General features: G+C 41.2%; 1 long non-coding RNA gene across 1 annotated transcript in view; it reads right to left on the bottom strand.

Annotated features, from left to right (window-relative positions):
• Positions 1 to 200: 200 nt before the first annotated feature.
• LOC123513204 overlaps positions 201 to 6,773 on the bottom strand; it is a 13,441-nt gene continuing 6,868 nt past the window's right edge. The window contains exon 2 of the long non-coding RNA XR_006677288.1: positions 201 to 3,486. This is a non-coding gene — a long non-coding RNA (uncharacterized LOC123513204). The remainder of the gene's footprint in view (positions 3,487 to 6,773) is intronic.

Here is a 6,773-nt window from a genome sequence, read left to right as displayed (position 1 = left end):
TATGGGTTTGGGTATCCGTTGTGTTGCGTTGCTATTCCCTTGCTGTTAAGTTTATGTTGTTCTAAATTCTAATAAGGAAAAGATAAAACATCAGCTGATCCTCATATAAGGAGTTGGATTCTCTTCATGTTTTCCCTTTTAGGTTGATTTATGACTAGGTTTTATTTCTCTACACTAGAAGGTACATGTGAAAAACGTCATTTATAAGGTGTGTGTTTATTTAGGAATCATATGGAAGTACAGGAAAGTCTTGCAGAGTCTTGGAGGACAAAGCCACAGCTACTCTGACTGAGGTCCACAGTGTTGGCCCGGCAGGAAGTGTCCTCAGAAGTGTGTGAAGCTGAAGTAGACACGGAGCTGTTCAGTGGGTTGGTTGGAGCTTGGTCTTCGTATCGGGAACAGAATTGACGAGCAGAAAACATGTCTTGAAGTTTTTAAGACTATCATTGCGTTAGTTTATATTGACTTTTCATTACAAAGTGGAAATACTATTAATGAGTGGCTTAGATTTATGAAGTACAAATAATATTGAAAGCAGTTTTGTACCTCAGACAGCTAACACATTGAATCAAACACACAAGTGGCACGCCCTTTCAACAGTTGATATTAGGTGTGAGATTACAAGTCTACCCTCTCAAGGCAAAAAGAGGAAGCTTAGAACTATTTTCCAAGCCACAGTATCCAAGAATTATAAACACGAAAGCAAGAACAGACAACGTAATAGAATATACACTGTTATGAACACTTGAAGACCACAAAATTCTGAACACCAGGCACACGTCAGGCCGGAGGTATAACACAGCACTGACCTGTCACTGACGTTCAAAATAACCCCTCCCTCTAAATACAAACTGTTTCCCTATGGTGTCACTAAACAGGGTTACCTCAACACCTTATTAATGGCTTGGGTAGGTTAGCTAAGCGACATAAAGAGGAGAGCTAGATTGTATAGGATGACTCAGGTTGTGTTTGATTGAGTGTGATGTTTGGTGCCTCATTAGAAGTAGTAGTTGTAATGTTGTTGAAGTTGTAGTAGTAGTAGTAGTAGTAGTAGTAGCAAGAACAGTAGTAGTTCTTTTAATAGTAATAGATGTTGTTATTATTGTTTCATTGTTGCATTTGTAGTAGTAGTATCAACATCAACTGTAGCGTTAGCAGTAGACAACGTGTGACTGAAGTATATTGTGCCTTATATATGTAGATGAGGGACAAAATAGTGAATCCTTTGTAGTTATGAGCCCCAGTATTGTTGGCACACGAGTAATCAAGAAACTACAGTCGAATCCCACACTTGGTGAAAATAATCTAAGTTAATATCAGTTTCTCTAGAAAATATTTAAAGTTTGTACATGACATTTTATTTTTCCAGTTCGCACAGATTAAATAAGTTCAGTGAAAAGTAAATAAATCCTATGAGGCGCAGTGTTGTCCTTTGCCGCTACGCCTGTGCAGTATTGACCATCAACTTGTATTACTCATCAGTGCAAGTAAATACTGCTAAAAAATGTTTGTGATTACTCTTTTGCCCTGCTCCTCTGTCCTACTGGCCGAGTGTTTGATTGTTTGCCGTGTGTTTGTGTATTTGTTTTCCATGTATGTGTATTTTGTTGTCAAAGTGAGGTGTTGAGTGTTTTATAGGAGATAACAAGGATGATGCTTTGAACCATTTCTTATAGTTTACTTTTTCTGTTATAAATTAAGGACGCATAGATAAAAGCGAAATAAAAAAAATGTGCGTGGTCATGTTGGTTTAAAATGACACAAATATTAGTTACAAAATGTTGATAAAATTGTTTGTCTCTCCTTTCTAAGTTAATGAGTCTGTGTATGCTTGGAACTACACAGTGATACCTCGCTAACCTTGCAATATTCAAATGTATGTAAACGAAGATACGAGTTTGTGTGTGTGTGTGTGTGTGTGTGTGTGTGTGTGTGTGTGTGTGTGTGTGTGTGTGTCGTTCCTACACGTGAAACATCTAACAAAAGACGCAGTGGGTAATCAGCCTAACATAAACTAAATTCATTACAAAATTACACATACATCATCGATTACAAAACAATCAGTAGAGTTGAAAATGCCTGGCAGAATTCCATGTTTCAGTGTACAGCAACCATTGCCTTCTATGTTTCCTAAAGTACAGTAAACTAAGTAAAAATCCACATCAGCAACTCTAGGCAACAAAGGCTTAAAGTTTCGTTATGGTAAAATTATTCATACAAAATATTTAACTTAATTCTCTTTAGCTAAAGTGCCTAAATAAGATTAAGTTATTAACATTATCTATCTCAATACATTTACATTAATTAACTGGACTCAAAAATATCGAAATATAAAAGAAGCGTTCAGTAACATGTAGGGGAGAGATACCCTTGACTCCTGAGGCTAATAAAGAAAGTCTTCATCTAATGATGGAATTAATTAACTCCCTTGCATGGTAACTCAGTCCATTTCATTTATACAAAACTGCCAACTCGACTCCCCTTCAGACTAAGTGACAAAAGAGGATCAAGTTTTGTCACAAGTTCGATAGCAATACAGTAACCACCACCACCACCACCACCACTACCATTACCATCCATCACCACTGTTACCATTCAACACCGCTGCCAAATACCAAAGAGTCACTGCCACATGAGTGATGGTGACGAAAGGGTATTGGCGACGTGGCTGAAGGTGGAGAGGGATGGTGGTGTCTGAATGAAGGACGTGGTGGTCAAGGGGACGACATACGAAATAAAAGGAAAAATTGCGTTGAAATCAGAACATCTTTTTTATAATGTTATAGTAGTAGTGGTATCAGTAGTAGTAGTAGTAGTAGTAGTAGTAGTAGTAGTAGTAGTTGTTGTTGTTGTTGTTGCTGTAGTTGTTGTAGAAGCAGTAGAAGCAGCAGCAGTCGGTGGTATTCTTGATGCGTGGTGTTGAGTGTCTTGCATTGCCGTGCCGTGTTGCCAGTACAGTGTTGGCGGTGGGCGTGAAGATAGGCGGGTAGCTCTTGGCATTCACCGCGTGCCTTATGAACAGTTCTACATTAAGGCCTGCAGTGAACACGAGGAGACGCCCGCAACCCAAAGCCCTCCACCCAGCACGCCCACACGTCCAGGAAAGCTTCACAATGCCGCTAGGTGCCGCAGGAATTTATCAAAGGCTTCTATAATCCGCTGAAATCATTGGAAGCGTTGTGAGCTATTGTCGCGCGCCACCCAGCAGGCAGACAGCGAAGCCCAGCCATACTCCGCCATTACAGCCGCTGCGCCTCACCCTCTTGCTGAAATTAATTAAAATCTGAAATCCACTTCTGATTCGGTGAAGCCGTCTCCAAGCCTCAGCTCCGAAGCTCCGTTGAGGGTGCACTGAAGCACGTCTCATTCAGCAGCTGCTCTTATGTTCCTCCTCCTCCTGCGCCGCCTCCATCTGCAGCAGGCACACATACACACACACACACTCACACGCACATCGCTGCTCGCTCGCTCGCTCGCTCGCACATCCTGCAAAGATAATTGAAGAGCATGAAAGGATGGTAGGAATGCATTGGATTTGGTATCGAGTGAGGCGGGAATGTTAACGTTAAGATTTGGGAAGATAATTATTCAGTCTTACATTAAAATAATATAGAAGGACGTAAATGCACATTTCGCACCTAATATTCTTGCAATTTCACTTCATTTTGTCTTCAGATTTCATGGAATTTGTTACTGGCTTATGTTATTTTATTCTATCATTTTAATTCGTCGCACATCTCGCGCAGCATCACACATTTACTCGCCACCCTTTGTGAGAGGAGGGGAAAAATACAACAGAGAAAATGAAGACTAACAAGGGGAGACTTTTGTATTCAACGCCTCACTCCTTTAAACTTCCCGACACAGCTCTTACTCCTTAGCACCTCAAGAGCTCTGCCGTAAAACTCACACTTTCTCTCAACACCTTTACTTTTAGCACTCTTCTTATAGCGCACCCAGCGAAAGTAGCACATCGCCACCCAATCCCCTTTCTCCTCTCCCTTCGTAGAGTACCTTTGTATCCTTCGGGGCACATCTTGCCGCCCATAATATGCCGGAGGAAGACTCTTCACCGCCCTGCCTTCCCCTCTCTGCTTTAATTAATGGGGCGTTTTTTCCTCTCTCATGGGGTTCCTTTTAAACAACCCTTACTGTGGTCCCCTCCCTGGCCGCCATGTCCCTCACTAATGTCTTCCATGGCCAGTCTCCTTGCCCTTCACGAGAGAGAGAGAGAGAGAGAGAGAGAGAGAGAGAGAGAGAGAGAGAGACGCAAAACCATATTCGCATTGCAAGAACCATCGTGTGTGTGTGTGTGTGTGTGTGTGTGTGTGTGTGTGTGTGTGTGTGTGTGTGTGTGTGTGTGTGTGTGTGTTGGGTTCAAGCTGTGGCGCCAGCAAAGGATGCCTGAGAAGAAATGTGGGTTGTGAGCCAGGGATCCGCGGCGCCTTGGGGACGAAGCCAACCATTTTGGGAACGAGCGGCGAGGCTCTGATGGAAGCCTGATAAAGTAGTGACAAATGGCCCTCTGAACCCCGCCCACCGCCCCCTTCCTTCCTCCCTCCCTCCTCCCCAGCCTCGTCAGCAGCTCCGCCCCCTTTTTTTTCCACCCTCTCTATAACCCACGCCCAGTAGACGCCCCTCCTCTTCTCCCTTCCCCTTCCTTCCAATGGCTCAGTCAGCATCCCTTCTTTTCCCTTCTTCCCCGTCTCTAAAACTTCTCTTCTCTTCCCTTCATTCCTCACTTAAGGCCTTTCTCATCAGCCTCTCCCACTCCCACTCTCTCATTCAACACACACACACACACACACACACACACACACACACACACACACACACACACACACACACACACACACTGGTGGTTATTCTATGGTTGCATAAACCTAATTCATTCATGGCATTACTTAATGTTTTTTCCCCAAATTTTACGAGGCATATAAATGTGATATTATTGTTCCCTTAGTCTTATTGCATTACATTACGCTCCTTTCTCTGCCTCTATCTGTAACTTTCAGAATATGTTATTTTTTTATTGCTCTTGGTTATTATTCGTGTATTTCATTTTCCCTTCAGGCCTATATTTGGTAGGCCTAGCGTATCTACTTGGGCTTCTACTTTTTTTTTTTTTAGCTTCACGACTGCATTTCTGTTTTTTTTTTTTGTTTAGTTTCTTTGATTTCATTTATTATAATTTTGATTCTCTTTGTGAAATTATCAAAATATTGCGATGTCTCGTCCTCTGTTTCTGCACACACACACACACACACACACACACACACACACACACACACACACACACACACACACACACACACACACACACACACACATCTAAACATTCTAATACCAAAAATTAATGTGTTACTGTTTGGGGAAATTATATCACTTGATTGTCTAAAGAACTTGAGCAAAATATGAAAAAGGAGAATTATTTGTAGGATATACTGTGTGTGTGTGTGTGTGTGTGTGTGTGTGTGTGTGTGTGTGTGTGTGTGTGTGTGTGTGTGTCCCACTTCATAGCCGCCATTAACCCTCAGCATCACTCACACAAATCCCCTTCCATAAAGCACACACACGCACACACACACACACACACACACACACACACACACACACACACACACACACACACACACACACACACACACACACACACACACACACAACACATACCAGGAAATAGAAAAAATTAAGTCTAGTATTTGTTAGTGTTCTCTAAGTAGTGCCAAGAAAAAACAACTAATAACTTCTCTTCCTGAATAAAAATACGAAAAGAAGAAAAAAAACCACGAACGAAGAAAAAAAATAGGAGACAGAAACTAATGGAAAAAATGTGAGAAAGTCTTGGCAGCTTCACCAGAAATCGATGAACATATAAATTATTATCTTCGGGAGGGAGGGAAGACGAGAGAGAGAGAGAGAGAGAGAGAGAGAGAGAGAGAGAGAGAGAGAGAGAGAGAGAGAGAGAGAACCGTTTTCAAAAGTTTGGATGGATTGTTCTCTATGAAAATAATAAATTGACATCTAAACAGAAAAATTTATAAAAGTAAATGAAATTAAAAGAAAATAAGAAAAAAATAAAGAAAGTAAGCAAGGAAAGGAATGAAAAAAAGCCAAATTCTCTCTCTCTCTCTCTCTCTCTCTTCCCTCCAGCACAAAATTTATTGCCTTCAGTGGAGCGAGAGGAGAGAAGGAGTAGGGTAGAGAAAGGGAGGGATGGAGGGGATGATGGAGGCAGAGAGGCAAGGAGACAAGAAGGGAGAGGGGGGAGCGAGGGAGGAGGAAAAGTTATGATGGGGAGGAAAGAGTCTGGTCTTCAGGAGGAAAATTAAGAGCTTGATAAGAGTAGGAGTAAATATAAGAGATAAGAAAATGAGAAAGTGGGAGATGAAGAAATGGTTTGGAGATTAATTTTCTTCCTCTGATTGATAATAGATGGCAAAAGTGATGAATTCCACTTAAATGTCTTGAAATCGTAGTATAATCTCAAGAAGGGACCGAGTTTTGAAAGGTTAAAAGTATAGACACACACACACACACACACACACACACACACACACACACACACACACACACACACACACACACAGACAGACACACGATTTACATATGTGCGTTCATGCATAAAAAGGAAAAACAGACATGAATAACACAATACAAATGGAACAAAAAGTATAAAGGAGTTAAAAATGGATGTAAAAAAAAGAAGTGAAGCATACAGAAGTGAATAATACATACAGTTTACATGAAAAAAAAGAAAAAAAATGTATGCG

The sequence above is a fragment of the Portunus trituberculatus genome, chromosome 35 (genome assembly GCF_017591435.1).
Source record: "Portunus trituberculatus isolate SZX2019 chromosome 35, ASM1759143v1, whole genome shotgun sequence".
Classification (NCBI taxonomy): domain Eukaryota; kingdom Metazoa; phylum Arthropoda; class Malacostraca; order Decapoda; family Portunidae; genus Portunus; species Portunus trituberculatus.
Note: the sequence above shows the minus strand (reverse complement) of the source record. Positions and strands in the feature narration are given on the sequence as shown.